The sequence below is a fragment of the Cavia porcellus genome, unplaced genomic scaffold (genome assembly GCF_034190915.1).
Source record: "Cavia porcellus strain 051 isolate PalLab524CR breed Dunkin Hartley unplaced genomic scaffold, mCavPor4.1 scaffold_2, whole genome shotgun sequence".
Classification (NCBI taxonomy): domain Eukaryota; kingdom Metazoa; phylum Chordata; class Mammalia; order Rodentia; family Caviidae; genus Cavia; species Cavia porcellus.
In genome coordinates this window covers 8,059,904-8,084,887 of record NW_026947485.1, presented here as the reverse complement: position 1 = coordinate 8,084,887, position 24,984 = coordinate 8,059,904, and the positions used below count along the sequence as shown (strand labels likewise).

Here is a 24,984-nt window from a genome sequence, read left to right as displayed (position 1 = left end):
ACTGCTCTCAGGACATTATCTTGTAATCATTGTATCACAGAAAACTATCTCTTGAGCATGCTGGGATGGAGAAAGGGCCGGGATTAGAAATCTCTCATCATGCATGTTTCTTAGGGCTGCTATTGCTGACTTCCCTTCCTCTCCAGGAGTGGGTGGGCGAGGCAGACAGGCTCATCATGCCCAACAAGCTCAACGTAGACTCCACCCCGAAATAGCCTCTGTCCAGGGGATCCTCTGTATCTGAGGTCCTCTGAGTTCTGATTTTTGGGTTCAGTATCCTCGGATTCAATGGATTCAACCACCCTTGACATATTCAAGGAAAATATGCATCTGTACTGAACAAGTAGATTGTCATTTTTCCCTAAAAATAGAGGCTGACCATTATTTCCATAGCATTTACACTGTGCTAGTGATTGCAAATAATCTGGAGACAACGTAAAGTTGTAAGAGGATGGCGCACATTACCGCTGCACCATTTTGGAAAAGGACTTGGACATCCGCAGTTTGGTGGCTGGGGTCGGGGCCTGGAGACCCAGAGCCGACTGCAAGTGGCCGCCTGGGTGACGCTGTGCTTTGCTGGTGATGTCCTTTCTCTCCCTGCTCTGAGAACAGGACCTGTGCATCAGCAGTTCACATATTCATTTCATGAGCGGACGCAGGAAATTAATAGGTCTTACAGAGGGAATCCAAAGCGGAAAGTAATACCCAGTTTCTAGCATTCAAAACCGGATCCCGCAGGAATTCAGGTTATTTTCCAAACACCTTGTTTCTCCCTCTCTGTAACCAAACTCACAGGCAGCACCGCCACACACGGTTTGCTTATTTATGTGAGCGCTCACACTGTGGGGAAGGAGGGTGTTACATGGTGGGGGGCCAAGCAGAAGAACACTCGCTGCTTTCTAGTCCCAGGGAACTGTGGGAAGTAGAGGCAGGACAGCAAGAGAAAGGCAGGACCCATCAGACACAGCTCTGATTTCCCCTTCCAGTCAGTTGTGTTAGATCCATGGTTTCCAAACTTGAATTTGCTTCCCATTACCCAGAGCACAGACACTGGGCCCCGTTGCAAGAATTTCCCTGTGAATCTGAGGTAGGGTTTAGAGTCCTAGAAAGTCCCCAGGTGTTGCTGATACGGACCACACCCTGAGAGCCACCCCTACTGCCCAGGGCCAGCCAGTCTCTCGTGCTGGATTTCCATGGAGAGCCAGGAAAGGCTTCTCTGTCTCTGACTCCTGACCCCACCTGTTAAGCAGCCAGATCGCCCTGGCCCACACCCACGCCACTGGAGGACACACTGGTCCTCCTTTGAGGCCAGACACCTTCCAAAGGACAGAAGAGAAAGGCTGGGCACCTCGGAGGTGGCCATTCTGCCCAGGTGGACAGAGCATTGCCCACAGCAGTGTGTTTTCTGAGTCTTTACTCTTCCATCAGACTGACTCTGGTCAGGTCTGCACTGGAAGACTCTTTTCAAGGAGCCAAGACAGGCTTCACACGGTTTCCGTGTCCTCTTCCCTTCCCAGGGACTGGAGTGTGAAGCCAGCTGAGGGGGCAGCGAGCCATCTTCAGCCAGGCAACGACAAAGGCAACAGCTTGGAGGAGGGTAAATCACCGAGCAGAAGGTGCCCGGCTCCAGACTTGGTCAAGCAACCTGACCAAATCCTTGTAATAGATGACTTTCTTAAATCCTTATTCATTTAGTAGTCAATATATTAATCAAATCAGTCTCTGTAAATTCAATATGTATTCATATTGCAGTAAATAATTTTAAGATTTTTTCCCAAAATAAGTATAAGTAAAAGTGACTTTCCAGGCATTGGCACCCAGTATGTAGGGCACCAAAGAAGTGCTAAGGTTTGGTCCTGACTAAAAACCAATCTTGAAATACTTTTGTTTTTTGGTAGAAGTCACAAACCTTTAGAATGTAAATTATTCAAAGAAAAATAAGTGCTGCAAACTCCTTTCTGAACAATCACATCACTGCTGGGTTTGGCAAAGATAAAACAATTTGGAAAGCAAATGTGACCCTTTAGTGTCCTATGACTTTGGGCCCCCTCCAGGGCAGTGTGGCTGGGCGGCTGTTTTTCCAACACACAAAGACACCTTTAAATGTAAAACGTGTTCATACCGTCACCAATACAAAATTATAAAAACTGGCAAATTTTATTAAAAATATTTTAGAAATCTTAAAATATAATTTCAGAAGATCAAAATAAGTCCATTCACCTATTAAGCTCAAACACTTCAGGAAACCACAAAACAATCATTTTACTTCCCCAGGTGGCTACTGATCACTGAGATGGGATGGGCCTTGCGGTGGTCCTTCATGACCAGCTACACCAGCACGGGGGTCCTCAGAAGCCAAGAGAGCTGTGTGAGTTACACGGCACTTACACGCAGGGGTCAGAGTGAGGGTTTCGAGCCGTGGAGATAAACAGAGGTCAGAGGAAGCATAAGATCCAGGAGATCCAGAGTCCAGCGCCAGCCGACAGCCCTGGCCCTTAGGCATCTGAATGGACACCTTGCAGAGGGTCATGTGTCAGCTGCAGGTGACCAGCCCAGCCATCTGCCCACTAACCCAGCTCACCAGACACTAGGGACCAACCATGGCTCTCAGCTGCCAGCTACCCATGAGGCGGGACTTCCAGAGGAAGCCAGACTGGTTAGAGACTAAATAAGCAACTCACGTTTTCTCTTGGTGCCTAAGTTGTAGTGTGAGTTAAATTTTCACCCTGCTACGTCATGTGCAGGCTGGACTTCAAGCCTGGGAATGTTCGGCTTGCTAGGGAAATACCAGGAGACAACATTCAATGTAAAAATCACACACCCCTTCTTTACTTAACCAGTTTATTGAGACGTAATTCACAAACTATACAATTCTTCCATTTTAGTATATTCTCAGGTCTGCCTCTGTCACCATAATCAATTTTAGAACATTTGCATTACCCCCAAAAGAAACTGCCATGAATCTAGTTTCCATCTGCATAGTTAGCTATATGTGGATTTCACGTAAGTAGAATCATGTGATACATGGACCTTTGTGACGTGGTTCTTTTACCTGACATATCTTCAAGGTTCGCCCACATTACGCCATCATTAACTTTCATTCCTTTTAATTGCTGAATAGCATTCCAATTTGTGGATATACCACATTTTGTGTATCCATACCTTAGCTGGCAGTTGTTTGTTTCTCTTGGCTATGAACATCAGCTTAAAAGATGAACATATGTTTTCATTTCTTTGAGTATACCTGAGAGTAACCTTGCAGAGTCACATGGTAACTCTGTTTGAACATTTGAAGAACTGACACTCCAAGGTGGCTGCCCCATTTTTCACTCTCATGAGGACTCCATGAGGACTTTCCTCTGCATTTTCACCAACACTTGTCATCTGTCCTTTTATTGGTAACACGCCATCTCAAACAGCTCTCTAGATCTTTGGACCTGGTCATGGAGTCATCGCTTGGTAGAGAAGAAGGCCACTTGTCAAAGTGCCGAGTGCTCACACCCAGGGGAGAACAGGACAGTGGAGGCCAGCGCGGTCAGTGACTCGGACGAAGCAGAGCAAGCAGCCCTGAGGACCACGAACCAGAAACACACCCTGACTACATCAGGAACAGTTAGGGCCCGACGCGCAGGGCAGACGAGGTGAGCAGGAGTTGAGCATCACTCAGATGCCCTTGAGCAGGACACTGAGCAGAATCTGAGCTCACACTGTCATGTTCCCTCCCTCCTCACCTGGCATTCTGTGCCCAAGGGGCACATGCTGACACGCATGGGCTCTGGCCCACCTTAAGGGTTCTATCATTCCCCAACTTCTTCCTGAAGTGTGTTAGATCGAGTGTGCAGAGCAGCCCTGTATCAGCCAGCTTTCCACATCTGTGACAAAATGCCTGGAATAACTGACTTGATAAAGGAGCTAGGCTGGATGGCACGCACTTGTGATGCCAGCACTCAGGGAGGCTGAGGCAGGAGGATCCCAGCTGGGAAAATTAACAACTTAGTAAGTGTTACGGTTGATACATTGTGTCAACTTGTGCAGTTTACAAGCTTAACTAGGAGACTCAGAAATGAGCCAGGGTTCTTATGTTGTAAATACCCTCAGCCTGTGCAACAGGAGGGCAAGGAGATTTTGTGAGTGCTACACCAGCCCTGGAGAGGGGGTGGCCTGTGTACAGTATAAAGGAAGAAAAGAGGCTTGCTCTCCCGTTTTGCTCTGGCTGCTTTTGCAGGCTGCTACCTTTAAGTGTTGCCCCAGTGCCATGTCACCCTGCGTTGGAGCCAGCTGATTATGGACTGAAACCTCCACAGACAGTCAGCTAAATAAACTTTTCTTTCCTTGGTTTTGGGTGTTGGGTGTTTTGTCTCAGCAATGAGAGAAAAGTAACCAAGACAGTGAGATTCTGTCTGAAAATAAAAATAGGTAAATAAAAGGGTGATGCTGAGGGTGTAACTTAGTGTAAAGGTCCTGGGTTTGAGCCCTACAGTGAGTTGGGTCTGCTGTGGGCCTCCCAGTAGCCTAGCAGCAAAAGGGAAAAAGGGGTCAGATCCCCTGGCCCCTTTAAGACCACGCCCCTAACCTGCTTTCCACTAGGCCCCGCCCCTTAAAGGGCCAGCACTTCCTCACAGTGCCATGGTCCACGGACACTTCAGATATCACAGCAATCTTTTTTATCAGTAGAAGATTTTATCAGAAAAAAAATCGGTTGATATATTTTCAAAACATTGTATTATCAACGCTTTCTGTGGCATGTTATAATATTATAACTCTGTCTATCTGTAGCATAGTGTTTCCTGGAAGCCACTAAGTTTTTGAAAGTCCACCTAAGAGAGAAAGTAAATACTGTTAAAATAGGAGAAGTACAGTTTATCCCCTTCAAAAGTACACTGACTACTTACTTAACAAGTTAGAGAGCTGTGTGGCTTCATTCTTGCAAATTGTACCATGGAATAAAATGATGTCATTATATTGCAATCCCATCACCACATCTAAAAATACGGGAAAAGATAAACTAGAGTGATGGGGATTCAAAATAAGGAGGGGCAAATCTAAACAAAACACAACCCAAATTAGAAGACACTCGAAGGGTAGGACCGCCCACTCGTGTTTACCGTGGATGGAAACCGCAAGTATTGTGCGGCACTTCCTGGTCTCCAGAAGTCTCTGATCCTTCAATTCAACAGCTCTTTCTTGTGAATGTGCTGAACCGAAAACTCTGCTGATCCCTGCAGCTTCCAACAGGGAAAGATGAGGCTCTGCCAGCACCGAGGGCTTGGCTCTGCCCAGAAGTGCAAGCTTACTGTCCAGCCGCAATGCCCAGAGCCCACTCCACAGCTGTGATGGGACAGAGCGGCAAGAGAGGGAGGGAAGAAGACAGGCAGGCCGCAGACCCCGAGGAGGAGTGGCGGGGGACTGCAGGGAAGATCTGTGCTATGAGCTCAGTGTCTTAACCCCCTAGCAGGATTCCGCCAAGCAGAGGCAGGCAGGTACACCTGTAAACAAGATGCAGTGTGAAAACAAAGGCTTTCAGGTTTATCAAATTTCACCATCTGAAACTGTCCATCGTCTGCCATTGTTGGGCCTCCAAAAAATAGCTCAGTCTAGGTCAAAGAATTCCTAGGAGTGCCTAAAGCTAACCTTTAGGACTTGTAAGAAAATTAGGGTAGTCAGGGTCAGGGCAAGAAGAGTCTTGAACTGGTTTCAACTTCATGATAAAGAAGATGATTTATTAAAAGATCTTGGACAAGTAACCAAACAACATATATTTAAATGTTTAAAGGATTTCAAATTTAATAGAAAGATTTATTTATTTACTTTGGTTTCAGAGAAAGAACTCATGACCTTGCATTTACCATGCAAGTGCTTAAGCCACTGAGCTAAATCCCCAGCTCAATCTATCATTTTTTATCAATGAAAAGAATGTAATGATATTTAATGTTAACAAGAATTCCAGGACTCAGAATACTCGCCTACACTGCTGGGTATGGAAGTCAGAGAAGATGCTGGGGAAGGTAATTTAACCAAGCATTCTAATGGATTAAGGACTTTATTGCAAGGAACTGCCATGGATATTAAGAAAAAGTTTAGATAACAGGATATGTTTAATGTCTCACAGCAGGGAGTTGGTTAAATAAATCATGAGTCATCCTTACTGCTTTTAAATATGTGAGTGAATACTTAAAGACACAGAAATGTTGATGAAAATTTCATTACATGAAAAAAATTGGGCTTATTAGGGCGCTTGAGAACAAGGTCAGACTGACTCGGTTTGACTTTCAGAACCACCTCTTAGTTAGGTGGCCCAGGCGGAACAGCCTCATCTTTCCCAGCTCAGTCTTGGCATCTGTAAAACAGGGGCAGTACCAGTCCCGGCCTCAGGGGCTGCTGTCACAGGGAATACACAGAAGGCATTCAGCCTCACCGGGGGCGGGGAAAGCACGCAGAGCCAGTGACTGCTAATGGCCTTGGCATTTGCTGCCAGCGCATGAGGTCAACTCTGAAGCTAATTTAAGAGGCAAAGGTGGGAAGGGAAGCGGCCGGCAGGGCCGCACCCGACGCATTCCTCGGAGCCGCCCGAGGTCGCCGCCCAGCTGCCAGGCTCCGAGCAGCACTGCTGAGTCCTCGGCGCGGGCCTCGCGGAACAGCTGCCTGTCCTGCCCGGAAGCCGGATGCAGCTGCCACCGCTGCTGTGCCCTGGCCAGGGCAGGCTCTGGGTCATCCTGCGGCCTTGAGTCATCAGCTCCCGAATCCAGGTCCGGAGAGGATGCATCTGCTGCGGCTCCAAGGTCCGAGCGCCCAGCAGCAGCAGGAGGGCCGAGAACAAGAGCTGCAAGTGCTTTTATCACTCAGGGAAACAGAGGGCAGATTCTACAGCCCTGAGAGCCCACAGACTGAGGGATCGCATTTACACACAGGGCAGCAGGTACAAAAACAGACAGAAATGAGCCCTTGATGCTGTAAGACAACACAAAGGTCACCAATGTGTCCATTTCCATGTCAAGAAAGAGTTAAAAAACGTATTAGAGTGTTAATGGTCAACTCTGAACTGACCATCAAGGCTGATTTGAATGTTTCCACTTCTTTCTGTAACTATCCAAATTTTTGCTGGTATAGAAAAAGCCTTTTTAGAGCAGTCCTGGCCAATATCGGGTCTTTCGTTGAAAGAGAAGCGGATGGCCATGCTCAGATGGCTGTCGCTAGCCTGGAGTCCAAGCTCTGCAAGGTGCTAAGCCCTTTACAAAGGCAGGATCCCGGCACCTCATCCTGAGAGCGAGGCTGCTGATAAGCATGTGCTAAAGCAGGTAGGAGGCCTCTGTTGGTACCAGCCAAAAACAGCGGAGATTTGGACCCGGCTTCTTCGACAGCTTTATCTGTTTTCAAACAGCTACTTTTCTTTCTTTTCTAGTATATCCTACCAAAGCAGAATAGAAAGAGAGAGAAGAGAGTGCACATGGAGCAGAGAAAGAAGTACAGAATTCTCAGTTCTTTCACAGAGGTAATTCTATGTGTATTCACATTTATCTTTAGCCACACAGAATTTTAAAAATAAGCCATTTGAACATTTTGCGTAGCTAAATACTTCTTCTAAAGTATTACAGCTTTAAGGAAATGTTTTTTTAAAAAACCTCAAAATCATTATGTTAATAAATTTATATTTAGGCCAAGGTGAGTAACAATAAAAGGACCTGATAATTTATTTTAAAGACATGAGCAATAGTTTTGAGATGCAGTCACTGAATAATGACTAGTTCTGAAAGCGTAATTGTAAGCCTTCCTCTCTTTCAATGCTATAATTAAAACAAAAATGAAAGTAAGTCTAGAGAGCAAAGGAAACCTGAGTCACACCGGGATTTATAATCGTCTTTTCTACGTCTAGGAGACCAAAGTCTCCGCTTATCTGCTAACAATTAAAAGGACAAACTAATGATTTTTTTTTTAAGACATAGGCAACGAAGTCAGGTTAAATGCTGATTCTGGAAAGAGTTGTGGACTTCAGCTCTGTGCTAATCCAGAGTGCTTTACTGCTTGCCGAGCTCTTGGACTACTTTGACCTCACTGGAACCCCCACTGACCCATTCATGCCACCATTTTGAATTTGCAAATGAAGAAGCTCAGTATTCGGAAGGGCAGGAGGCCAACCGAAGCCGTCCACCTATCCAGCTGGTGCCAGAGCAGAACCGGCCCCCCACTTCCTAGTCCGGCTTTTTGTATAGTTCTGATGCATGCTCTTTTCTGGATATAACTGGAGGGAAAAGTTTTTCCCATATGGGAATTATCCAGACCAAAGGTAGAGAGCATTGACTATGGAAAGATACCAGCATGGGACTAATGGTCTTATGGTAAACACTGCCGTCCCCATCTAACATTGGAGAGAACAAAACACAGAGGTTTATTCTGAGTCCCTGGGTGGTTTCCCATGTAGCTCACTATGGTCCTTTGGTCTGCTCCCCTGTATGCCCCACTCGATCTCCTGGCCTCCTCCTGTCCTATGTCCCCTCCACCAGACAGTGGGCAGGGCAGAAAGACAAACACCTGTAACTGATTTGTTTAAAAAGCTGAAAGAAGGAAACTTGGGTCATTATCTCAATGTAGACTTTGGGGTGTCGGTAGACATGTTTCTCATCACTGAAACACGAAACCTGACAGGACACCTGAAACTTAAAGGATACTTAAGGCTCAGCTTGCAGCTTCGGGTTTCTAAAAGAAACAGGCATAGGGGGGAGGGGAAGTTGCTCGCCTCAAGGTGGACAGGAAGCAGCAGGAGGCAAAGGAGCAGTGACCACATCTTAACAGCAAGCCAGCTACCGAGGCCCTAAAGTCCAGGCACTGTCCAAGCCCAGCAGGGTTTGCAGGCCAGTTCAGATCGAAACCCTAACAGCAGAGGCTGGTGTTTAAGGTGACCTTTGCCACTGTCCTCCTAGGTAACCCAGACAGACAATGGAGTAATACGGTATCAGGACAGGAGAAGAGAGTTTCGTTATGCTTCTGTTAACTTCTATGGCTGGCTTTTCTGAATGATCAGTATGAAATGTTAAACATTTAAAACATAAACTCTGAAAAGCATGCGGGAAAATAGGCAGTGAACAGGAATGGCAATTCACAGAGGAGGCAAGAACAGGCTTAGAAGGTGTAGGAAAGAGTTCCACCTCACTGGCCAACGACCTTTCATTATCAAATTAATATTAAGAATATTAAGAATAAGAGTGATTGCTAACAGGATACTAAGGCAGGCATCCTCATATAATTTTAGTGGGAAAGCAACTTGATACTATCTCTTTAGAGAGAAATCTAATTACAGACAGAGATTATTCCTGACAAAAGGAAGTCAGGGGCTGGGGATTTAGCTCAGCGGCACAAGCACCTGTCTGGCAAGTGCAAGGTTATGAGTTCAGTCCCCGGTACCAAAAAGAAAAGAAAATCAGTCATTTCCTACTGCCTCGGTTGGAACTAAAATCTACTTCTTTTTTCTCTAATAAGTAAGTCTTTACCTTGAGAATGCAGACTCGGTGATGTACAACAGAACAAAATCAAATTTTTTGCCACCTCCTGTCCTCTGCCAACTCTGTGGGTTAGAAGACCAGGGTTCCACTCCAGGGGCAGCAGAGGCTCACTCTCATTCCTAGGAGGCAAAGGCAGGGCATATGCTGATGGCCTCGAGAAGGTCTCCCAACATCACAGCATCCTGCTAGACCAGCTAGGAGAGAGAGAGGCTCCCCTCCAGGACTCAGAGAGAAGATACTGTGCGGATAGCATCTTCCTGGGTCACACCCACTATGCCCCAGCACACACCTTCCAATGATAGTGCTAGAAGCCCAGCATGGTCTAACCTCCTAGAGACCGAGTTCAACATTTGTCCCTACATTAAAACTATTGCAGAGATAGAGCCATTTGATCTTGCTTATAATTTAAAGCTTGTAATTCCAGAGAGTCTAGTAGCAAAAAGGAGCCTCATTCTCAATTCACTTTGAAAGTCTAGGCTCCACCTAAAAGAGATTTTTCTAAATGCTTGGTAACTACATGGTCACTGTAATTCATAATAAGGAGACACTGAGAAGGACCAGAACACCTAACCAAGAGTGTGCTAGGGTGATCACCAGGGGCCAAAGGGAAGTTGCTCATCGAGAACAGTTTCAGTTTTGCAAGATGAGAACATCCCAGAGCTCTATTGCACAAGGTGCACAAAGATAGCACTGTTGCGCCCTGCGCCTGACTACGGAGCAGAGGGCCAGGCCAGGGCGTGCGCACCCACTGGCCAGGCCACCCTTCCCATGGAACATGCGCCACCCGTGACAGGATGTGAAGACGCAGATTACAGAGACTCTGGTTATAGATAAACAGGCGCCACCCTGTCTTCCCCACGAGTGTGGATGGAAAATGGACCTGATACAGGAAGCGGCGATTTGAGTGCTCTAAAAATGGGGAGGATTTGATCTCTAGCACAAAAAAAAGACAAGTTCATCCACAGCACAAACAGGGGTGACGATGATGGTGGTGGTGGTGGTGGTGATGACGGTGACCATGAGGATGGTGATGGTGTTGATACTTAAAGGCAAGCAAGTGAACCAGCAGCAAGCAGGTGACGGAATGACGTCTAACCCTGGAGTCTCCGGGTTCCTTTCCTTGTGGGCCCCTGGCCACCTGGAACCTGTAGCCAGAACCAGAAAAAGACAAAGAACCCTCCGGGTGAACGAAGTCTCCTAGTTCTTGCTTGAGGAGCAATAAAAGAGATCCCTAGGGGCAGAATTTTTTAAAAACAGGGGGAAGTGTCTGTTTCCTCCTTTCTTTTCTTCTTCCCCAATTCCTGGGGCGGCAGCACGGAGCCCTGGAGCAACAAGGGGGTCACTGAGAAGCAAGCCAGTTCAGGGGGCAGCGAAGGGCATCCCAGTGTCACCCTGACAGTGGCCGGCTGTGGCGATCTGCCTGCCCACACCCCAAGTGGACCCGAACGCACAGCAGGAGATGTAAATCTAGACTCAGGGGAGGCCTGTGCCGGTGTGGGATTTTTTTTCCAGCACCCTCTGCCTTTAGAAACTATTTGAGGCTCCATAGGGTCTGTATTCTCCTTGCACTGAAGCATCTCCAGTTTCTGGGATTTGCTTGCAGTGTTCTCTAGCTCGATCTGCGGCATTGACATGCGAGGTCAGGAGGATTCTGAGGGAGGAGGCTCTGCCATCCGGGAAAGAAAACGCAATCTGAAAGAAAACGCAAAGCAGATTGCGATTGCGGCCCAATCCACCAAAATAATTTGAAACACTTGGTGTTCCTTCACACACGTGCGCTGAAACTTTTATATCATGAGTTTCTCAGTGGCAAAGGATGCGTTTGTTTTCTGGTTTGCTACAACTTTTGACACTTAAAATTAAACTATTAGAGCACTCTTAACCATAATCAAGAGAATGCCAGCACCATAGAAATAGCACACCATCATTCATTTTTTAAAAATATTTTTTAAAACTCTTTATGGTCAGAAATTTGACATCATTTCCTTTTTTTCCTTGAACTCCTATGTCCATACCACTTTCCCAGAAAAATGATATCCTGTTATGCTGTACGTTGGTCCTTGAAAATACGTTATTGATCACTCTATCAAGATTCTTTGCATTAAGATATGCACATTAACTGATTTTCTGATTCTATAATGTGATGGATTTTCTTTTCACATGCAGCTGTTATTACATCATTATAGGAACAAAATTGATCAACCAGCATACACAGCCTATTTAGATGAATGTACATAAGATTAGGATTTTTCCAGGCATGGTTGTACAGCTCCTTAATCCCAGCACTCTGGTGACTAAGACAGGAGGATCACATCAAGCCCAGCCCGGGTAACTCAGAGACAGTAAGACTGGGCTCAAAATTTTTTTAAAAAGTAACTTAAAAGAAGGAGGAGGAGGAGGCTGGGGAATATAGCTCAGTGTTAAAGCCTCGGGTTCAATCCCCAGTTTAAAAAAAAAATCATTTTAAATGCATCTTATAATGAGAGAGCAGGGTCTTTTTCAAACAGCTTAGGTATCTATCAGTTAATATTAATTATTGTTACAATTAGGCTCCCACTTTATTCCCTTTTTAAAAATATTCACACCAATGAGCAGATGGAACGTGGAGAAGTTGTATCTCACCAGTGTCCAGCGGTGCCTTAAACACCTTCAGAGCTGCCTGAGTAAAATCACGCAGAACAGTATCATCAAAACCGCGGTGCTGATGAATCACCAGTTGACCACTCAGTTAGAACTCCTGCTTTGATTCGCTCAAGAGAACTGAAAACTTCCTGCATAGCTGAACACCTTGTCACCCAATCAGTATGATTCCCCCGCTCGGCCCCTGCACCAATAATTTGAATTATCTTTTGGTCTGGACTTCAGCATCTCCCATCGTGCTGCCAAATACCTTGGGTCCCAGCGTTGGGTGGTGGAGGAAGTGCCTGCAGGGAGAGGTGGGAGCAGAGCATGGGCGCGGGGCGGTCAGTGCCAAGGGGAGGCTGAGTTAGGCAAACCTCTGTTCAGCCCCAAAAGCACCTTAGAAAGCGAGTGTGCTCGTGGAAAGCTTAGAGCAGTCAGCATCTCCGTGCCTGCATCCTCCCTGTCCAAAGGTAGGGAGAAAGAAGGGGAAGAAGGAGGAGGAAAGAGGAAGGAAAAGACACAGAAGTGGGGACGGGGCTAAGTTAGCACCACGCCAGGCCCGGGGATGCACCCCTCTTCCCCTTCCCACAGGCAAGCAGCTCACAGCAGCTCCTAGGACCCAGGCTCGTCCCTGAGGCTCCCAAGCTGGCCAGCGCCACTCTGACCCCTAGTGCTGAGGCTCCTCCACATTCCTGGTCCCAGGTCTCTAATCTGCCTGCCATGGAGCCACGCACCTCACCCTGCATGCTCTCCTGCGTGTGCCTCGCCATCCTGCAAGCCCATATAGGTTTGGGTTACTCGGGTGCCCTAGGTTGTTGATTGTGGGTGCTGAGGAGTGGCTCAGTGGGAAAGTACTTATTTGCTTAGCATGCATAGGACCTTGGGTTCAAAACTCCCCCCGCCACACACACACACACACACACACACACACACACACACACACACACAGGGAAAGAGAAAGGAGTTCTTCCCCATCAGTAATGCAAAGAGGAGGGCCGAGACCTGAGCTCTGGGAGCCTCACTCTGCACAGCTCTGGACAACAAGAAGCCTCTGTCCAAGTGATGCACAAACTGATACTCTTGTGCACCTCAGTGTCATGTGTGCTCAGGGATGCTTATCAAATTATAAACCAAAACACCTAAGCAGAAGTTCAAATGCACCGTCCATAAGTTACATCTGGCCTATAGACATCTTGGAAAGAATCATTTGTTTGCAATACTAAACTTTTTCAAATTAAGCCCAGCACAGTGGTGCTCACTTGTAATTCCAGCAACTTGGGCTGAGGCAGGAGGACTGAAAATTCAAGATGGACTGGAAGATTTAACAAGACCGTGTCTTAAAATTTAAAAAACAAAATTTTTTAAGAGAGCTGGGGATGTAGCTCAATGGTATAGCATGCTTAAGGCCCTGGGTTTGATCTTCAGTCCTGCATGAAACTTTCAAATAAAAATCTAGATATCTGGCTTTGAGGGGGATTAATTATTGAGCCATATTCCTATTCCAAAAGTCAGCTGGGAGTAACAGCTGGCGACGATGTCCCCTTTCCGCATTAAACACCTTCTTCCACCTATGCTGCTTGCCCGCCTTCCTGCACCCATCTTCTTCCCAAGACACCACTGCCTCATTGGCCCGCTCGCTGCCCTCGCACCGAACACAGACACACACGTGCACACACGTACACAAAGCTCTGCTGTCCCAGGAGCAATATCGTGAAGGAGAAAGTTTCAAATGTCATTCTAAAAACAGTTCACATTGTGATAATAAACATGTGCATGTTCCATACAGAAAATGTAGAAAAATGACATGAAAGGAAAAAAAAACCTTAAATCGTTGGTCATCTTGCAGCCCAGACACAGTCGCTGTTCCCACTTGGAATGCATTTTTCTGCCTCATTTCCACTGTTACGCTCAAGGCTGTGTGCCTGGGTAGCTCAGACAGCTTTTCATTTTTGCACACCTCAAAGCCATGATCGTTTGCCCTGGGACTTACAACCATGGGATTTGCTTAGCAATCAGATTTCCTAAAAGTAAAAATCGTTTACTTTTACCTGTATTATTTAATATACTGTTACAGACACAGAACTTTGTACAATGTTTTCATTTGTTTAGAACTCATTACATGCACTCACCACGGGCATGAAACACGCTCTGAAACTTCAGTAACAGAATCAATCGGTTGGTTCTGGGAGAGAGCTGTGTGCTACCACACTCGGGGGCAGAATTTCAGATGTCTGTAGCAGCCAACTTCATTTTCTCACATTTGTATTGAAAAAGCCTTTGAGAAACAACCGAGATGAGAGCAGGAACCGAACACCCCTCCCCTCTGCCACCTCTGCAAATAGAACCAGACGGCCACTAGACTTTGAGAGGGGAAGACAGATTCGCATGGACCAACACTGAGCTTCTCTCAATCTTGCTTTAGCCTTACTACTGGGGCTCATGGGAAAATTAAGCTCACAGAATCAGAGGCTGTTTCTGGGTGCCCACATTTACGGAAAGCTATTTTGCTTTGCCAGCTATTTCTTCCTATGAAAATAAAGTCACTGGGAACTTAGATTGTTCCCAGAAGCATACTGTGAAAATAAAAATTAAATTTCTGAAAAAAAAAACCTACAGAAAGTGTTGAAGCAGCATAAACACTTGTAATCTCTTTTGTTTTGAATATGATTGATAAGGTTCCAAAGATTTTAAGATGCCGGTGATAACTATGACCTGTAAACTAGTACAACCACTATGGGAATCAGTGGAGATTCCTCAAAACACTGAAACTAGAAATTCCAGTCATCCCAGCTATTCCCCTCCTAAGTATGTTCCCAGAAGAGTTAAAGATGTTGTATTACAGTGATCCATGAATACCAATGTTTACAGCAGCACAATTCATAATAGTTAAATCTTGGAAGCAGCCTATATGTCCATCAGCAGATGAAGCAGATAAGAAAACACTATACAAGGGAGTGTAGTGTACTGCTCTGCCATAAACCAGGGTAAACAGTCATTGTGGAGAAGTGGATGCACCTTAGACCATAATATTAAGTGAACTAAATGAGACACATAAGCTTAAATATCACACGGTTTCTTTTATATGAGAAGCTCAAATATAAATAAAGAACAAAATAAAGGGTAGATAACAGGAAGAAGAGCAATAAATTTTTCTCAAAGAGAAAGGTGACCCAGAGACAGACAGCACGAGGGGCAGGGCTGAAAGAAGGAAGTAAGATGCGGCGTGCACGTGGACCAGCCCCCCGCGAGGGATGCAAATGGGACAGATCACAAACAGGTAGAAATAAAGGAAATGATCTGGGGGGAAGGTTTTCTTTCTCTGTAAAACTTAACTTAAAAGCACTAGGAAAGATGGTTGTTTTAATGTGGTTCTTTTTGGTCAACAGTGTTTCCTGTGAATTTCTTTCCTCATGTACAGCTTTAGGCCTTCTTGCTGCAGGTCAAAGCAGCTTCCATATATTACAAACCATTTTAACCAACATCTGTCATAACTAATCCCAGTTTAAAGTTACTCCATGCTAAACTTTTCCTCCCCAGACTATTTACAGAGTGATTATGTGCCTCTGTACATTTGGAGGATGCCCATCATGTGTCAGGCATTATGTGGAGTCCAGTGAGGAGAAGGTGAGGAAAGGGTAGTCTTCCGTCTGGGACATCTCAGTGCAGAGAAAGACAGACGACTGCATCAGAGGACAATGATGCACCTTTCAGGATAGAAGAAAGCAAGCGATGGCTACGGAGTCTTCCTGGCGCAGCCTGAGAGCAGCTCCAGGCACATCAGGATGCAGAAATGAGTCCAAATGAAGAAAGGAGACAGTGGCAGAGGCTTCAAGGATGAGTCAGAGTTTCTCCTGGCACAAATGAAGAAAGTTATTCCAAGCAAGCAGTGCGATATGTGCAGTTGCAGAGGTGCGGTGAGAAAACAAGGTGATTCGTGGAAGTGAAACTGGCTCGGCATAACCAAGAGGTTAAGTTGGAGAGCAGAAAGGTGCCGGCGAGAAGGCAGATGAAGAACACTCAAGGCTGGAGTTCTATTCTGAAGGCAACGTGCACTCATGGAAGTGATATAGCAGCAGAGGGCACGATCAGATTTGTGTTAGAGGCGGTCGGTCAGTTTGTCGGCAGAGTGGAGATTCAGGGTTGCAAACAGACCAGTTAGGAAGCTGATGCAGACATTGGGTAAGAAAGGACAATAGCAGGTGTTTAGGCAGTGACCGTGAACACAGAACGTGGGGTGCACTCAAAGAAACAGAATCAGGGACACCTGATCACTTCCTGCATGTGAATAGTGAGAGAATGTCTGGTCCTGGGGACGGTAAATGCTCGCAAAAAATATTTAATCTCCTTCTCTAAAATTCAGATTAAAACAAATAATACTCATTCTTAGTTTTGAAATCTTCCCCTACCCTCGAATGAATACATCCTCATGAACTCAGCTCGACATTCAGTACATCTTTTTCCGAACACAAAACCACCTTTTGCTGAGAAGGTGACAAAAATTGGGGATGTGGTTCTTTAGAATTGTAGCAATTTCACATATCTGCCACAACCATCTACCTAACCTGGTCATACGCCCACCTCCTGTCATTATTAATAGACTTTTGCTTTCTGGATTTTCCACTCAAACCTCATTTTTTTTTTTTTTGTCTTTTTCTTTTTTTATCGGTACTGGGAATCGAACTCACGACTGCCTGCTTGCAAGGCAGGTGCTTTATGCCGCTGAGCTAAATCCCCAACCCTTAAACCTCATTTTTTAAAACATATAGTGGTGGTCAAATTGTGTCCATCACTTTTATCATCAATTCTTGAAGAATTTCTGTTGTCAATTTCTTAAAAATAGTAAAAGTTACCTTATGTGTCAAAAAAATGTGGTAGAGAAATGCCATCAACTTTCTTAAATGTATCAGAAGGAAATAAGGAAATTGTAATGTAATATGACTACAAATTTGAGAATTAAATCATATGCTGAAAGATACAATAGAAGTAATTTGAGATTTACTTACTAATGTCAATTTACATAAATTTAAATATAATAGAAAAGGCATAGCTCCATAGACTTTATAGAGGTATATTATAAAACATAATACTTAATTAGTTGAAAATTTTTGCAAGTTTATTGAATAACCCCATTATCATATGGAACATTTTAAGAATGCTTTTAATTTGAGACTTTTTTCTCTAAATATCTTTGCATTTAATGTAAAATTAGTTTCTATAACATAATATTTAAAAATCTGTTAGCAAAGGCAGTTTTCAGAAGGAAAAAATGATGAGAAGCAGAGTTGGAAAATTTCTGACCCCACGCTAACTATTCCATAAGGGATTCAGAATTTCCAGGATAGGAATTTGGGGTTGGGTTTACACAATAGGCAAGTTCCTATAACTTGAATTTTCAGGAGAACCATGGAGATTATTTTGCTCAAGTCCAAATATTAAGGAACTGGGGACTCGAAAACTGATCTAATGTAACCAGTGTGAAAAAACTGGTCAGTAACAGCCCTAGAATCTAGGGCAGAGTTCTTCCCATGCTCCCATGGCTCTTCCATGACCTTACCATCGATTTAGTTGAACCCAAGAAGCTTCCACTGGCAAAAGAATTCTTAAAGGAAAATACATTCAAGTAATTACATCTGTCAACTTTGACAAAGGCTAAAAAGGTTTGAAAGTTGAATGGGGACATAGTCTGAACTGATAAATGACTGAAGTTAAAAATAATTTAGAAGAAATTTTTTTTCTTTAAAGTACACACAGCAATGTGACTAAGCTGACCGCATCTCAGTCAAAGATACCAGGGATCTGATTCTGGTAACTGAATGTGCACGATGTCTAAGCTGAGTTGTTCCGTCTTGCCCTGCATCAGTGGGGTCTGAACCCCAGCCAGCTGCTATCTAATTTGTGATTTGGGGAAGTTCTAATTATGGTGTAGCTGTAATTGTGAAAAATCTCCCGCTAAAGGAAGGCAGAGAACTGCCAGAGGGTTTTCATGGAGCACCAAACCATCATTCTTTGTCTTTCAGCCTTGTCATCTCCTTTCATCACCGTAGAACCTAAAAAGAAATGGGGAGACACTTACAAGACAGACAGAAGACCTGGCCTCATCGGGACTCTTGGTTGGCTCACATAATATGCAAATGAAGTTACTTGATTCTTGGATACCAAATTTGCACTGGGAGCACTTAACCATGCTGGAACATTTGGCCGCCACAGCTCTTCCTGCTCCTCTGGGCTGGATGGGGCCCCATGCCAAGGACAATTCACAGCCATAAAACAATTCCCCGAGCCTTGTGGCTAAGCCAATGCTATCCACGAACTGGGTTGCTCATTAATGAAGAACTCACCTTCTGCATCCTGGCCCTATGCTGAAAATCCCTTTCACAAAGCCACACGGCCACCCCTGGTGAATAAGGGAAGGGAAGTGACATTTAAGTGACTGCTCGCATCTTGTGCTTCCTCGTTCTCACGAAACCTCTGCAGGGCACGTATTTCCCCACTTCACTGATGAGAGAACCAGTCCTGAGAAATGTGGAGCTGCTCTGGGTCAGCGGCCAGCAGACAAACAGCAGGCTGGCTTTCCCAGCAAGCACTTCTGCCCGCCGCACGCCCAGCCCCAGGTCCAGCCCGGACTCACCACTAGGCAGCAGCGATGCACAGGGCCTTGGCTGCATCTGGCTGTGCTCACAACTCAAGCTCATTCCACCTCGTTCTGTTCTTTTTCCATCAAAGAGAAACCAGAGGACTCTAAAGCATGATATCCACAGTGAAATTACATTGTAAAATCTGGGCATGGTGGCACACACTTGTAATCTCAGCACTCAGAAGACTCAGGCAGGAGGAATGCCACAAGTTCAAGACCAGCCTAGGTTACAAAGTAGCTTGAGGCCAGTCTAAATTGCTTAATGAGAGCTGGTCTCAAAAAAATAAAAAAATTTTAAAAATTGTAAAATCCAGCGTCCTTCAGGTATGAAGAGCCTTGACCTCACTAGGATACCCCTGAGCATTTTGTGCAAATATTCTGGCTATGCCAGGGCCCGGAATCATCTCTAGCTATGATGCACTAACTCCAGGGTGAATGTTTAAGAAGTGCAATTGGATTATGACAGGGAAACATTTCCTTCACAGCCAGCCAGCCAGATGGAAGCCCAGCTCCGCTGTGTTGAGATGCTCAGGGCAGGGTGCTGAGGCAGAAGTGGCGATAAACCAGCGAGAGAGACTGCAGGCCAGGGAGGTGCCCTGAAGCCTCCATTGACAAAGCATAATTTCAAATTGCCTAATGTCATTGACTGAAGGAGGCTGCCAGAAGAATGAGCCATTGTGACACACAGCAGAGCTCCCTGTAGCCTCTGGTTCAGTCATCAGTGGCTTTCACATGTGACAGGACCATGCACAGTTAGGTCACATCCAGTGTGCAGAGCCATTCACCTGTGTCCTACACTGAGAAGAAGCATTGCTGAGCCTCTATCATGTTAAAACGTCACAGGGCAGCCTCGGGCCAGCAAAAATGACAGTATCATGTTTTTACCTTACACTCCATACAAATGCAGACCGCCTATGGCCTGTGCCAGGCCACATATTCATGTTACTCTGTGTGGGACAAGATCAGCAGCTTCCTCCATGTGACAAGGCCAGCGTCACATGCACCAAGAGTCCTTTCATCTGCTGGAGCCGCCTCCTATGGGTACCAATGAAAAAACTCAATGGGGCGTTAAAGGGCCCTAAGGATAAATGTTAAAATACAAGTGTGTAAAAATGGAAAGGTTTTCTTCACCAAAAACCAAAGGACCCTGACATTATTTTAAAATGTGAAGGAGGAGAAGGTACCATGTGTGTCCTGAGTGATTTTCTAAGTTCCAAGGCCACACCGACAGCCAGAGTTGTGCAAGACAGAACTGCAATGAGATCACTTTCCTACTTGTACTATTTTTAAAACTTACAATATTCAGTGTGGAAAGGCTACATTGATATGGGCTTTCTCATGCTCAGCAAGTAAAAATGTAAATTTTGGTGCGCTCTCCAGAAAGTAATTCACCAGTGTATTTCTAAAGTCTTCAAAATGCTCATCTTGCCTCTGAAAGTACAATAGTATCAGGCATTTTTCTTCGGCTGAGGTCGAGTTGGTTTAACAATATACCCAGATAATTCTAATAGAGTCTCACCCACACTGTGGCTTCATGACCATCCCCTAGAGATCCATGTTTACCCCAAGTTCTTATACTGAAGCCCAGTTGCCAGTGCCACGGCCCTTGAGGTGAGGCCTTCAGGAGGTGACCAGGTCCTGAGGACACAGCACTCACAGTACGAATTCTTCCTAAGTGGGACCAGAGAGCCTCCCTGCCTTTCACCGTGTGTGGTTGCAGGGAGAGCCTCACTCCACCTGTAACCAGGAAATGGGCCCCAGCAGATAGTGAGTCCTCGAGTTGAGGCCTTGCTCTTGGGTCTTCAGCCTCCAAATCTGTGAGACATAAATTTCCACTGACTACATCCTCCAGCGTTGCAGCACCCCACTGGCACAGCATCGTTAACGGGTGAAGACAGCTCCTTCAGGAAGAGAATTCTTAACGTCTGTACCCCAGGTGAGATTCCTTGCTCCAAGCCCACAGAACCAACTATTTACTTGTATTTCCATTTTGATATCTTACAGATTCTTCAAAGCAAACATGTTTAACATTAAGTTCAGATAGTTCTCCCCCAAATCTTCTCCACCTCCAGTGATGTCAACCTTTGCCAGTAGCTCTCTTTTCTGCCCACGTCTCCGCTCCCTTCTAGCTCATCTACATAGCCAGTCAGGTGCTGTTTCCTGAGAAGATACGGCTCTGTGCCAAACCGAGTTCCCCCAAAACTGTTTGTTGATGTTGCTCCCCTGATGTTGCTGTTTTAGGGTCTCCAAGAGGTAGCTAAGGTTAAATGGCTAAACGAGGTCCGAATGATAAGGTCCTAACCCTCGAGACCTCCACACACAGCAACTCTGCGCTCCCCACAGGCCGGCACTCTTTCTCTGCTCAGCAGATGAGCTCCCCTGACTTTCCCAGTGTCAGCCTGCTGCTTCTCTGGTTTAAGGCTGTGGCTGTGAAGTTTCTCTTCTTGGCTTTCTTTATGCCTGTATTCCATGAAACGCAGGTAGACATTAAACAGGTGATTGAAAATTCTAAGTATTCCATCTCCATCTCTTGGGGGACTATTTCTTGCTGCAGCCCAAGTGAAGAGACCTGAAGAGTGATGGGTTCCGCCCCTATGAAACCCAGCATGGCACCTGCCCAACATGGTACTCGGCCCTAGAGCAACAGCAAGTCCCTTCAATACTGACTTCCGCCTCCTTCTTCCAAGCCCCAAATTGAATTTCTGGCTTTTTGCGCATGTGTGTGTGTGTGTGTGTGTGTGTGTGCATGCACTCCCCTAATCAGCTGTCCATACGTCATTCCGCCCACCCCTTAAAATTCCACCCCCATGAAACCTAATAAAAGCCTCCCACTTTTTTATCTGGGATCTTGCACTCTTCTGCTGACCTCCAGGGCCCACAACAAAGGCCAATTCCCCTGCCTTTGCTTCTCTACTGTACCAATAAAAACTCATCAAAGAGTACATAGCCAGGACTAGAGGCACATTGACTGATACTTAGCAAATCACCCCAGTGTGGGGCTTACACACCCTGCAGCACGCAGCCTCTTGCTCAGCTCCCTGTGGTGTCTGTGTCACTAGGGAAAAACCATCCTGACTCAGTGCCTTTGTCCCTCGACCATGTCTGTGCCTGTGCACACACTGTCCCACCTACCAAAATACTTTGTTTCACCCTTTCTTTCAGGTGACCACCATTCATAGCTTGGTATCAACATCTTTGGCCACTTTTATACAAGAGTAGGTCTCCTGTTATACATTCCCAGCATACTTAGAATTTCTTTCAATTTGTAATTATAATCACTTGCTTAAAGTCTATCTACATTTAATGGAATTCAGGCTGTAAATTCTATGTGTCTGTTGTTTTTCAAAATATAATCTTGGTGTCCAGAACTTGATAAGGATCCAATAAATATAACTGATGACAAGGTTAAGTCCTTTTGGCATAGATTTCAGAATGAAGGTTCTCATACCATGTCTCTTTATCTATGGCATCCCAAGACTAAAAAATACATTTTTAAAAAAATGTTCCATTTGCATCTACCATTCTGAATATATCAGGATCTTATCAATACCGTACAACCAATACAAATTTGAAAGTGAAGTTGCCTGCCTACATATAACCATCATCCATTTAATGTAATCCAGCTCAATTTTCTTTTTCTTTTATTTTCAGTGGTGGAGATTAAACTCAGGGCTTCATACTAAGCAGGCCCCTTACTGCTGAGCTACATTCCCAGCCCACTAGTTAAAATTTTTTTATTCCATCAGAAGAATAAAAAAAAAAGCTTAAGAATAAGCATGACATATATGTAAATTCAATCAAATATAACAGTTATAGTAATGAAATATTCTTTCTATATAAGATTTCATCTGAAGAGAGATCATAAGCCTTTGAGTTGTTTAGAGACAGCAGAAACAGAACTTTTGGAAACAACAGAGCTTGGAGGATCGTTATACAATGACCTGAGAGATCACTCCAGGAACATCATTATTTAACCAGAACTGGTTGGTGGACAGCTGAAATAATTATGGTATTATGCTTTGCCTTTGCTTTTATTCTCTTCTCTTCCCTTTATCATACATAATTTTTCCTTGTGTAATTTGTACATAATTTCTCCTTGTGTAATTTCCTTGTGTTTCAGGGTGCACTGGAGGACAGAGAACGGTGATGGGAAAGAGAAGAGAGCTTTAAGAGAATGAGCTGAGCCCTCAGTATCTCTCAGAGGCAACCTGTGATGCTGAATTTTCTACTGTAGATTGTACTTTTCTCCTTAGATCACACAATGCAAAATACAAAATACACTTAACTCCATCGTGTTGGGAATGACACTAATGGATTGGTGGCCTCCTCAAGTCAACTGTGGTTGAACCACATTAAAGAAATCATTTAGCCACAGCAACGATACTCTGAGTCTGAACTGAGAACCCAGCCCACTAATCAACCTCCAGACCTGAGTCATAGAGTCCACTTTACTCACTGCTCGCTGGATATCATTTCCTCTTGGACATCAAACCCAACAGGCCTCAAATGGAGCTCATTATCTTCCCCCACAAACTGTTTTCCTTCATAATTTCCCTGCATGAACCAGTGCTATAGTCACAACTAAAGCCATCAGGCTCACAACCTAGGGCTGTCTTTCTCTTTGCTCTTTCTTGCAGTATCTGGAAGTGGGAAGCATCTAGAACCTACTCCTTGTCCTACTCACTAAAGTGCTGAGGCACTGACATCAGAGCATTGTCCAGGAGTAGCCCAACGTCCCTGGTGTCAGAAGGGGCTATGCCTTCCAGCCACGCCTCAGACCTACTGAATCAAGGTTTCATTGAGGAGTCAGCCTTTTAAATTAGTCCCTCACTGGATCTAAAGCCCACTAAAAGAATCAGTACTCTAAGAGGAATTATCTACCTACAGAGAGATGCACCATGCAGGAGGAGAGGAGGACACTGCGGATGAGCAGGGTTCAGAGGGAAAATCAGAGCACAGAGCATGCAAAGTTTCAGTACTAAGGAAGCTGCCATACAGATACCTCCATGAGCAGCCCTTGCCAGCACTGTTCAGGAGAGACTCTGTTTCCTCAAAGGACAGGACCAACCAGAACAAGCTTTGCCAGAGATGAGTTCTGAGAATCAAAGGACACAGTGGGGAATAGCAGTAATGCACACAACGTGGTGGCATTCCTCATACTTGGATCCCAGAATTTCTGTTTGCCTTTTGTCTTTGTAATACTGGGAGTTGAACCTAGTGCCTCTGGAGTGCTGGATAAGCACCATACCACTAAACTACATTCTCAGTCCTCAGGGTCCCTGATTTAGTGATATGTCAACTTACTGCAGTTTGACTTAGGACTTTCAATACCAACATGGCACGACAGCATCAGCACTTAATAAAAATCATACTTTAAATTTTGAATTTTGGTCTTTTTTCTGGGCTAAGGAATACTTCGTACGTCACTTCCGCATACGACACTTCCTCCAATGCTGGCTGCAAACCATAGTTGTGAGCCAACCATGTGGCCCTGAGGATAAACAGTGACACAACAGACCGTGTTGCTGAACTGTGCTGTGCTGGGGCTGAGGTGTGTTGAACACGTTTTATACTTAATGATATTTTCAACCTCAGTGGGTTTTTTGAGTTGTAACCTGATGATACGTTGAGTAGCATTTGTATTAATTCAGCATTTACAAAATTGTTGGAAAGGTTGGGAAAACAAGCTCCAAACTTCCAAGGATGATTACCAGGAATGCCAGTCAACATAGTTCTTGTTTGTGCCAGGATAGGAAAATGCAGGAATAGGCTGGGTTTGGTGGTGTATGCCCCTTATCTCATCCCTCGGGAGGCTGAGGCAGAAGGTTCACAAGTGTAAGACCAGTCTAGGCTATCTAGTGAGACCATGTCTCAAAAATAAATAAAAAATTTTACAAACAGGACAATAGAAAAAGCAAGTAGGGGGGAGGGAAAGAAAAAAATGGTTGAGTAATGAGAAAGCTGTGATATAAAGAGACAGTGTCCCAAATGCAGAATCCTGGCACTGTCTCAGCCCAGATCCATGCCACATGAATGTCCCTGGCACCCACAAGAAGTAGGCACCAGGGCCTCTGCTACATTGGCACCCAAAACTCTGGAGCGTTCCCAACCCTGCTTGCCAGAGGAAGCTGCAGAAATGACACCTCGGCCTCATTTCTGCTGTCCAGAGCGCCACACTCCTGTGACTGTCGGCTGTCAGGTGACACGCAGGCTCCACAGGAGCATGGGAAGCAG

The 24,984-nt window shown here is 45.1% G+C and overlaps 1 long non-coding RNA gene across 2 annotated transcripts; it reads left to right on the top strand.

Annotated features, from left to right (window-relative positions):
- Positions 1–6,421: 6,421 nt before the first annotated feature.
- LOC134473455 (uncharacterized) lies at positions 6,422–24,128 on the top strand. Of its 2 annotated transcripts, XR_010043653.1 has the most exons (4): positions 6,422–7,295; positions 7,400–7,489; positions 18,134–20,686; positions 22,871–24,128. It is a non-coding gene; the product is annotated as an uncharacterized LOC134473455 (long non-coding RNA). The 2 variants fall into 2 exon arrangements; XR_010043652.1 differs by lacking the exons at positions 18,134–20,686; positions 22,871–24,128 and adding an exon at positions 7,935–11,387.
- The last annotated feature ends 856 nt before the right edge of the window (positions 24,129–24,984 follow it).